The sequence below is a fragment of the Astatotilapia calliptera genome, chromosome 12, assembly GCF_964374335.1.
Source record: "Astatotilapia calliptera chromosome 12, fAstCal68.1, whole genome shotgun sequence".
NCBI lineage: Eukaryota > Metazoa > Chordata > Actinopteri > Cichliformes > Cichlidae > Astatotilapia > Astatotilapia calliptera.
In genome coordinates, this window is record NC_137433.1 from 2,189,237 (window position 1) to 2,200,868 (window position 11,632).

Below are 11,632 nucleotides of genomic sequence, written 5' to 3' on the forward strand. Positions count from 1 at the left end.
AGTGATGTGAAAGATGTTCTTGTCATCACAGATCATTTTACTAAATATGCAGTCGCTATCCCAACATCGAACCAAAAAGCTCGGACTGTCGCAAAGTGTCTGTGGGACCATTTCATAGTACACTATGGCATTCCTGAAAAATTACACAGCGATCAAGGGCCTGATTTTGAGTCTCAGTTGATCAAGGGGCTGTGTGAAGTAGCAGGCATACAGAAGATTCGGACTACGCCGTACCACCCCAGGGGCAACCCGGTGGAGCGTTTTAACCGAACACTCTTAAGTATGCTTGGAACTCTGGAGAACAAAGACAAGTCACATTGGAAGGATTTTGTAAAGCCTTTAGTTCATGCGTACAACTGTACCAAGAACGAGGTAACTGGATTCACACCGTATGAGCTGATGTTTGGGCGTCAGCCACGGTTGCCTGTCGATTTGGCTTTCGGTTTACCTGTGAGAGAACAACAAAACAAGTCACACTCCCAATATGTTAAGGACCTCAAATCCCATCTTGAGGAGAGCTATAGAATAGCTACACGGAGTGCTGCAAAGGTAGCCGAAAGGAACAAAACCAGATTTGACAAACATGTGACCACATCTACCTTGGAAATCGGGGACCGAGTGCTGGTCAGGAACATACGCATTCGAGGAAAACACAAACTCGCCGATAAATGGGAGCAGACCGTCTATGTGGTGGTGAAACGAGCTGGAGACCTCCCTGTCTACACCGTTAAACCAGAGGGCGGGGATGGCCCCATACGCACCCTACACAGAGACCTCTTACTCCCTTGTGGGTTCCTCTCTGCAGCCAAGGAAGTGAAACCTGAACAACCAGAACCCAAGAAAAGGCCCAGAACGCGACGGACCACTCAGAAAGACAATGAAAGAGCAGATCACCCCTCGGACGAGGATGATATTGTTTCAGTCCACTGGTTTGCAGATAGATCAGTGCCAAATGACTCGGCGTACATTGTCAAGCGAGATCTTCTGCTGACCCATAAATCAAGTCTTGGTCAAGATGATGTGACTGCAGATCAAGACAAGTTGGCTGGTAATGCTCCAGCTTGTGCAGACACCATCTCCGATGTTGTTCCAGCCAGTCATGCTGACCATAACCAACCTTATGACAATCAGATTGCGAGTTATGGAGAAGCCTTGTATGGGGAAGACTTAGCCGGAAATGACGAACCTGAAAAGGAAAGAGACTTACCCGGAAATGACGAACCTGAAAAGGAAAGAGACTCACCTTCTACGGATCGCCCTGACATGAGGGATGAACAAATCCTACTTCTTTCGGACATGTTAGGGAGTGATGAGGAAGGAGAGGACTTGATATTTGACAGGGAAACAGTAAACAAAGAGAGAGATGAACAAACAAGCAAAGAAATTCCTGTTCGAAGATCAGAAAGAAGTCGCCAGCCACCAAAAAGGCTAGACTATGCTGAATTGGGAAATCCCCTTGTCACTGTGGTCAAATCATTATTTCAGGGTTTAACCACAGCTTTCATTGACTCTTTAAATGCTAAAGCTGAATTATTGTTCTTAGATGATGCAGTTCACAGTAGACATGCAAAGGGACTTGCATGAATTCAAGAGGGGAGGGTGTAACCCAGTTCCTAAAATCATCTCAAACAAAAAGAGAAGAAAAATTAAAACATTTAATGTTCATTGTTCTGTTCTTACTGTCCCTGTTAATGAAAGTGAAATGAGATCAAAATATTTATTTAAACATAGAAGGGATGCAGATTATATATGATATGCTCTGGTCAAACAAGGGTTAAGTTTTCTCAGAGGGTTGATGAGCTCTGATGAGAGCCAATTGTTTTACCCCACTCCTCACATGTCAGCCAATCGGTGAAGCTCTAGGCAGCTCTTGTCCCTCCTTAGTACCAGCTCCCAAGTTTTCAGTCTCTTGCTTCTACAGCCGAACAGAGCAGACGGACTAAAACTTTTGTTATCGGTAAGCTGGAGAAATTAACCTCTAACGAGTTAAAAGAAATACCATCTAAACTGGTATTTTTCACAAATTATGTATTTGCACTTGTTGTTGTCAAGGGCAGAGCGAAACCGGAGGGTTTACTGAGCTGTGGCTCCATGTAAATGCTGAGCATCCACTCGACGGCGGTAAGCTAAATGTGGCTAATCAGACATGTGATGTGCGGAGTGTGGGTACAGTTGTTCGATGTCTCTGAAACGCTGTTGTTATGCTAGTTAGATCGTTAACTAAGTCATTAACATGTGAAAAGCTGTAAATGGTTAAAGCAGCTAAAAATAACTTTATGAGAGATAATTGTAATCAGACTTTATCCTGCTTCCTGTTTAAATTTTGATGTCAATCAGTTGTTTTACAATACTCAGTATTGAACACTTGGAGGTAATTTTTAGTGTATTTCCACTTGTACTGGTAGGCCTATGGTACAAGCGGGATTAAGCACGTCTATTTTAATACTCCTATTTGTGGACTGAGTCCTTGTGTTTACGTGTTATTGAAATTGATTATTTGCACTTTGTTCAATTTCTGATAAGCATTTGCATATTATTCCATTTCTTAAAAGGGGTAATATACTTATTTATTTGTGATTAGATATATATGTACAGTGAGTTATTTTGATGGATGTAATTAATGTTTACAATGAAAGTGAATTATATGGTGACTATAATTCCTGCATGTTTGCAACCTTGTAGATAATCTTTAATGTTACTGCAGGTTACAAATAATTGAACCTTGATACTGTGAAATTTTGGATATTGATACTTTGACCTTTGAAACTTGATATTTTAATGTTGTACAACATGACTGAACTGATGATGATTGAATTGATGATAGCTGATCTGAATAGTAGTTACTGCACTGTGACACTACTTTAGTTTAATTTGTGAGAGTTATCCTTAAAGGGCACGTGACATATATTTGGCCATTGTTTATAGGTCAGGTTTTTATATGGGACGAATCCAAAGACCAGGTCAGCGATTCCAGAACCCAGAGTGTTCCAGTGTTCACTGGATGGCGAGCCAACCCAAGATCCTAGGAGGCGATATACATATACACGCACACTCATTTGCACATTGATGGACTACAGTCCTCTACTGTACAAGTAGTACGGTAGGACAGACAATCACACACACACTCCTTGTCAGATGAATTCTATGGGCCCCACCGGTACCATTTGGACTTAAAAAAGACTAATTCTTTTACTTGTGCACAATTTTATTTAATTCTATTTTTTTTTGCTACTTTGGGGGAAATTTTTATACTTGACATTCTGTTAAAACCTGTTGTAATACTGTGTTGTTTACAAATTTCTTTTACAAGGCTTAACATCACTAAAGTACTTTTAAAGCCACATAACTGTGTTTGTCTGGTTTCTCTGCCATTTGTGTACCAGAGCTCTAAGAGTCGTTCTCAGTCTTCTGACACTAGCCCAAATTGCTTATTACTTTGGTAATTATCCATCGGTACTTTATGTAACTCCACGTAAGTGCTACACTTACCTTTCTGTTTTAGGCCGGCCTTCTGTTCACTTTGCCCCACGATCTCACCAAAGGCCAAATCTACACCTCCTCAGCACACCAAAGATCCGGGTCACACGGCACCAAGTTGTTGAAATCTCCCAATTCTTTGAATCTTTGGGCTGAAGGAGGGACAATACTTGGTGTATCAATGCTCAATCAACAATCATTTATTTCCATACAATTCAACAGTCAGAGCATTACAACGTCCGGACGGGAGAGATGCTACCAGAGGGTCAGGCACATGTCTCAAAATGGTGACGGGTTGCTCAGCTTTTTATAGTCTCTAGTGGCCCCCAGCTAGTCGTAAAAGCCAAAACATCACATTCTTTCTCTGTTACAGCGCCTAAGTTATGACCTCGGCAGTTGTTTCTCTGCTTTCTGTAAGGTGGGGGTATGGAATGTGGTCTGTCTATCTCCCCTGTCTTAGACACAGAGTCTCCTGCTTACAATCTTCTCTTCATGATTCAACAATTAAGCATGTCAAGAAAACATTGTAACACATTCCCAGCAGATCAAGGGGTTCTCTGTTAACTCAAAAGTATAACGAGAACTAAACTACATACAGCTCACACACTCTATATTAAAGGGTATAATGTGATCTACAGCAGTATTCTAATTCAACTATTTTGATTACATATATAAGGTAACATATAATAACAGAATAATCTAACAGCTGTAACAAGACAAAATGAAGTTTCTGTTGGAATAAGGACTTTAATGTGCCATATGAGCAGTTAAAGTACTTTGTATATTTGCCTGTTCGTTATCTGGAAGGTTTGATTTGTTGTTCTGAACAATATATAAATGTATGTATAAGAGTAATTGTTTTGTGGCTCACAAGAACAATTAGGGGCCAGGATGTTGGAGCCAAGTCCAGGCCAATATTTTACTCAGTTACATCATGCCATATTTAAGTATTTGTCATGATCTTTAAGTTTTTATTATAATCTTGATCATTTTATGTTATAATGTAATATGCTGTGCTCCATAAATTAATCCTGCTTTATTAGTCTGTTGTTGTTGTAAAGTGTTGGTAGATGTCGTAAAGGGGTGTGTATTTGGCCCGCATGTGGAGGGGTGTGGGTTAAGCACAAGGGATATTGTGTAATTGTAATTGTGTAATTTTTTTTTTTTTGTCTTTGAACCCTTTTATAGCCGACAGGTATTGAAGACACGTTTTCTAAGAGGATGAAAGATGGCATTGTGATGGTGACAGAAGAAGACATCATCGATGTGTTGGTTGTCCTTGAGGCAGCAGTAATCCTGTCTAATCTGAGGGATGTCTCAAGTGCCATTTCCATGCTATTGGGCCTTCTTTTTGCCCTCAACATAGACTATCCAACGGAACTTAAGGACATCTTTGAAGTCATTCAGAACGTCCTAATGAACATTGGTGGAAGGCAGTGCATCTCACTAGTGCATAGTCTAAGAAACAGACTCTTGCTCACAGCATACAATTGCCTTAGTGTTCTTAAACAATTGCTCATTTGTTCATTGTTTAAGAAACTTATGTGAACAACAATATAATGGTGGACTCTGCAGATGCTTATCTCATGCAAGTCAGTAGTTTTTCCTTTGTTTTGCAATTGAGCAGACTCAAACTAATGTTTCTGAAATATTCATATTATCAAATGTTTCAGGAGCATGCACTCATTTTCAGAGATATTGGTTCTGTGGAATTTGTTGCAATTGTAAACGAAGACAAATACAAGAGTTTGATGTCTTAGTTGTTATAAACTGATCTTTACAGTCACTTATCAAAGGTTTTGTACTATTTTAATATTTCAAGTTTTATGCTAACAGGTGTGACTGAGCACAATGAAGTTTAAAAATTTTGCAAATGTAAAGAATAACTTTTCTAAAATAGCAAGTGTCCCGTTGATACATTACATTAATGCAGACTTTATGTTGTTGCTTCACAAGAATCACTACTGCTCCTAGAGTATTGGTCAGAATTTAATCTTCACCCAAACTGGGCTCAAGACCAAGTTCAAATTTATTGTTTCACAGCGAGCAACTTTTGAGTTTTGATGGATTGTGAGCCTGATGAGCTACGTCACTGATTTTTCTGTTTCTCAGATGACTAAGATGGCACAATAAATGGTGAATGTTGGGTGCTCATGAGTAATTGTCTTGTCATGTTCTTAAAACAAACTTTCTGCCTGAAATGATCAGAGACACTTTAATGGAATCTGTGGGGTTTTTTTTTTTTTCTGTAAACAACAGAAAATTAATTTAAAGGAATGTAGATATTTAAAGCTGAGATCTAAGATAAACCTAACAGGTAGTTTTGCTGAAATGGATGTTAGAAAGCTAAAAAAAAACCCCAAAAAAACTTAAGATGTTCAATACACATTTTTCTTTACATCCAGTCAATCAACTCTGATAATTAAAATGAAACTGATTTACAAGTTTACTCAGCTACCTTAAGGAGCTCAGTTAATTAATAAACTTAAATCAACTTAGCTAACAGATTATGTTAGTTAAGCTAAAATAGATTCCTAAGTTAAAAGAACTACTAAAGTATTTGAATTAACTAAAAAACCCAAGTCAACTGAACTTTGACAAGAGTTTAAACAATAGATTATTTTAATTTATCTGAAAGGGTTTTCCCAAGTAAAAATTACAATTAAAGGAGTTGAACTGACTAACAAATCTCAGTCAACTAAACTAAGACGAAAGTTTAGACAACGTGATTTTTCATTAAGATAACAATTGGTTGTGTTACAAGAACAAACTCTATAATTATTTCTTGACTTAAAATTTTAAGGCAGCCCTTGATATTTTTAAGTTGAAACAACAAGTTATATTTTACAGTGCACTTTTGTCAGGCAGTTAGCAAGCTGCTCTTTGGTAGATGTCCATATGATGTGCTGAATAGTCCCTGTGTGCATAAGTTCTTTGTTGCTACTGATGTTGAGCCACAGCCTCTTCTCAGTTACAGATTTTGTGGACTTGACAGCATCAAGAAGGGAATGGTTGTCTGTTACACAGACGATAGGGAAGATGTTGTGTGTACCATCACCAGTGGTGAGCTCAGAATAGAGTGCAGCCAGAAAAACAGCTGTTAGTTCCCAGTTACCCCTGTACAGGTGGTCTGGACCGGCTCTCCATCCTTCGGGTCAGAGTCCCTTAATCTCTACGGGTACCCTACCTGACAGGTGAAGTTGAGACTAGTTTAAGCCGGCGGCGAGGAGACTTGCCCAGCCTCTAACTGCCTTCGTCTATGGGCTCAAAATGTGGTCATAAATATTTTGTACTTGTAAATCAGTATTTGTATGTGTAAAAAGAATTTGTGTGTGCGTACAAAAGATTAGTGTGTGGACTTAGCCAAAACAAACGTGTGAATCTCTGCAAGTTACAAGTACGAATTTTGACCCTATTTTTCTTCCTTTCATCTGATTGGTCAATGTCATGTGAATCACAAATGTAACAATCCAATCAGAGAACAGATGGGTTTGGCTGTCGGAAGGGAGCTTTTTTGAACTGCAGGTCCTTGAAGGTCCCTCTGACTCTATGATCTCATTGGCAACCTTAATGAAACATATTTGTCAGCCACACTTATTAACCTCTTAAGCCCCAACGCCCCCTGATACGGGGGCAAAAGGCAGGAGATCAGGTAGGCTTGGGGCTTAAGAGGTTACCGGCAGCTCTCTAATGATCTATGGCACTTGCTGAGTAAAATTTAGTGACCTGGACAGTAGGTCCCAAGGATGTGTTATAACGATTTACTAGAATATCCTATTTATCACACTATAAACTCTAACTATTCTGTTGCTAAGTGACTACAACCGTTGTTGAGGTGGGTCTTCTTTTAGGAGGGAAGGAGGATCATCGTGCGCAGTGATAGAATCCAGTTCCCCGCTGTGTTGGCAGAAGTCCAAAGGAAAGATAAAGTGTAGCCCAGTACAAAGCTCCAGGACTTCACCTTCTTGACTCCGATCCTAACTCAGCATACGATGAGTAGGCAGTTCAAAATTCATAATCCAATCAGTCGATCCACGGTGAAGGGTTATGACTTCTCCTCTGTCGTCCCTCGCTCTAAGTCTTTTCACTGCAGATCTTCAGTCTTCTCGCATCCTACTCACTGGCTCAGGACTAGAGTAAAAAAGCCCCTCTCTGCTTCTGCCTCTCATTTTTATACACCTCTACGGACTTATCTAGACATGTCTAGACATCTACCGGTGGAAACAACATCTACGGACATGTCATGTTCCTCTTTAGGCCCACCCTTTTACAGTGGGGCAAAAAAGTATTTAGTCAGCCACCGATTGTGCAAGTTCCCCCACTTAAAATGATGACAGAGGTCAATAATTTGCACCAGAGGTACACTTCAACTGTGAGAGACAGAATGTGAAAAGAAAATCCATGAATTCACATGGTAGGATTTGTAAAGAATTTATCCGTAAATCAGAATCAGAATCAGAAAGGGTTTATTGCCAAATGTTGAGCAGGTTTACAACATTAGGAAATTGCTGCGGTGCTTCAGTGCAAACATACTGTCATAAAAATATAAAATAAGAATAAGAATTAAAAGTGCTAAGTAGATAGATATATACATGAGTGCAGGTGGTGATCAGTGCTAAACATGGAATGATGCAGTGAACACAGCGTAGGGTCATGTGTTAGTGGTGGGAACAGTCGTACGTTTATTGTTCATGTGTCCGACAGCAGAGGGGAAGAAACTGTTCTTATGGCGAGAGGTTCTGGTGCGAATGGACCGGAGCCTCCTGCCTGAGGGGAGCAGGTCAAACAGACTGTGTCCAGGGTGAGAAGGGTCAGCTGAGATCCGAGCTGCACGCCCCAAATCAGGGTGGCAAATAAGTATTTGGTCACCTCAAACATGGAAAATCTCTGGCTCTCACAGACCTGTAACGTCTTCTGTAAGACGCTTTTCTGTCCCCCACTCGTTACCTGTATGAATGGCACCTGTTTGAACTCATCATCTGTATAAAAGACACCTGTCCACAGCCTCAAACAGTCAGACTCCAAACTCCGCCATGGCCAAGACCAAAGAGCTTTCGAAGGACACCAGGAAAAGTATTGTAGACCTGCACCAGACTGGGAAGAGTGAATCTACAATAGGCAAGCAGCTTGGTGTGAAAAAATCAACTGTGGGAGCAATCACCAGAAAATGGAAGACATACAAGACCACTGATAATCTCCCTCGATCTGGGGCTCCACGCAAGATCTCATCCCGTGGGGTCAAAATGATGATGAGAACGGTGAGCAAAGATCCCAGAACCACACGGGGGGACCTGGTGAATGACCTGCAGAGAGCTGGGACCAAAGTAACAAAGGTCACCATCAGTAACACACTAAAACGGCAGGGAATCAAATCCCGCAGTGCCAGACGTGTTCCGCTGCTGAAGCCAGTGCATGTCCAGGCCCGTCTGAAGTTTGCCAGAGAGCACATGGATGATACAGCAGAGGATTGGGAGAATGTCATGTGGTCAGATGAAACCAAAGTAGAACTTTTTGGTATAAACTCAACTCGTCGTGTTTGGAGGACGAAGAATACTGAGTTGCATCCCAAGAACACCATACCTACTGTGAAGCATGGGGGTGGAAACATCATGCTATGGGGCTGTTTTTCTGCCAAGGGGACAGGACGACTGATCCGTGTTAAGGACAGAATGAATGGGGCCATGTATCGTGAGATTTTGAGCCATAACCTCCTTCCATCAGTGAGAACTTTGAAGATGAAACGAGGCTGGGTCTTCCAACATGACAATGATCCAAAACACACCGCCCGAGCAACAAAGGAGTGGCTCCGTAAGAAGCATTTGAAAGTCCTGGAGTGGCCTAGCCAGTCTCCAGACCTCAACCCCATAGAAAATCTGTGGCGGGAGTTGAAAGTCCGTGTTGCTCGGCGACAGCCCCAAAACATCACTGCTCTCGAGAAGATCTGCATGGAGGAATGGGCCAAAATACCAGCTACTGTGTGTGCAAACCTGGTAAAGACCTATAGTAAACGTTTGACCTCTGTTATTGCCAACAAAGGTTATGTTACAAAGTATTGAGTTGTATTTTTGTTATTGACCAAATACTTATTTTCCACCCTGATTTACGAATAAATTCTTTACAAATCCTACCATGTGGATTCATGGATTTTTTTTTCACATTCTGTCTCTCACAGTTGAAGTGTACCTCTGGTGCAAATTACTGACCTCTGTCATCATTTTAGGTGGGGGAACTTGCACAATCGGTGGCTGACTAAATACTTTTTTACCCCACTGTATCTTTAACGCACTGGCATGACTTGCAGTTTTAGTGCATTTCCTTTCTTCCACTCCACCCAACAATGCTGCAGCTCAACTTCCCTAAAAACTCTTAAGTTTCATACAAACAAAAATCACTTCTCCTTTTTCTCATGTCTTAAGGACCGTTTAATTCATGCACACCCATTATGATTTATTATTAATCTTTTATCAATGCAATGCATACATAACTCTTTTTATTTGATTCTGTGCTTTAACAGACACAACAATTCCTTATTTCCATCCCCCCCCTCATTCCATTTGTGACGAACATGCTGGAGATTCTCACACTGTTCTGACATAGCACTGTCGATCCCACCTGCAAGGGCCAAAGTCTCTCCTGCTAGTGTACTCTGTACCACTCTCCTGATCCGTTTCGACTGACAACATATGGGCAAAAACTTTCCACCTTCTCCCATCAACATGATAAAATATCCACCTTGTGTGCCTCCATCTGAGAGGTTTTCCATCAAGAAATGACTAAACACCACTAATTTGACGGATTTGCTTTCACCCAAGAACTGAAACCTGGGATCAATAGGAATAGGCTGTAGGTTCTTTATGTACGTATCTTGTTGTACTTGTATTTCATTCTGAAGAGAATAAACCTCCATCCCGATGTAGTTAAAGGGTTAGGGTTAGGGGTTAGATGTGTCAATTATCCAATGACACATCTGCTTACCTGTATCTTTGGCTCGTTTCTCCTCCTCTTCTTTTCTCATTTTTAAAAATTGAGCACCTAATGGCTTTGAACTTTTCTTGTCCATCTTCCATTGGTTTTAATTTTGCACTCCAGTATGAAAACCCATCCCCCAACTCAGGGATCACCACTACATAACCTAATAGACCTACACCTTAGTTCACAGATTAACTTTGCCTAAGGTGTATTTCTGGGATTTCACACAACCCAGGATTCAAATTATGAATACATAATTTACAACATTATGAATGAAATGTGCTCTATTTGGAAGCAGCCGCCCCCCTCCCCTTTCGACGGCTTGTGTGTGAGACTTTAAATCATCAGACTGTAAATTATAAATTTTCAATTGTTATTGCTCCCTTTACCCCGAGTCCTAAAGCGTATATTTATTTTCTTACTGTTCTTATATTTATTGTTGTTTACTTGCACTGCTGTAACTGGAGCCTCGTCGTCTCGTCGTACTGGACTGTATGTAGCGGAGATGACAATAAAGTTTACTTTGACTTCAGCAGCAAGTAGGCGCACTGAGGGCTCTCGCGCTCACTTTTTGCATATAGAATTTTGAAAAAACATTGGTGCAAATTATAAGTCTGTATTATAATGTCTGGTGTTTTCGTGTTTGTTGTTTTGTTTTTATTTTGCAAGTTGGTTATTAGATGCTGCTCCAGCCAGCCAGAGAATCCCCCGCCGCCCCGCCCTCTCCTCTCTGCGCCGCAAGCAGCAGGCGCACCTCGCAAACAGAGGGCGCCCTTGCTCTCAGCAAATGGGCGATAGAAAACCGATCGGTGCCTGTACCATTCCCAATATGCGCTGGCTGACGTCGGGGCAGCATGACTACGAGCAATTATTATTTTTTTGCCGATGTCCGTGATGCCGCCCCCCACCACGATGCCGCCCCGGGCAACTGCCCGTATCGCCCATATCAAAAACTGCTACTGTACATGACATGCAAGTACCCCGTCACCTTACAAAGATCATCTAGCCAGTAGAAGACAGCTGGATCGACTTTTGACACTGTGCCCCCCAGCTTCTGCACGGTGTATTTCACCTTGGTGTACCAGAATAATGAAGCATCTGCCAGGCCATAAACACATTTATTCAACTTCCATATAGTTCCTTTGCTCTGTGCTTCTTCAGGTGGTCGGATGTACATGTCTCAGGT

General features: G+C 41.2%; 1 long non-coding RNA gene across 1 annotated transcript; it reads left to right on the plus strand.

The window, feature by feature from the left end:
- Nucleotides 1-1,879: 1,879 nt before the first annotated feature.
- Nucleotides 1,880-3,341, plus strand: LOC145432336 (uncharacterized). The gene is made up of 3 exons (XR_013912629.1): nt 1,880-1,957; nt 2,053-2,121; nt 2,926-3,341. It is a non-coding gene; the product is annotated as an uncharacterized LOC145432336 (long non-coding RNA).
- Nucleotides 3,342-11,632: the final 8,291 nt, after the last annotated feature.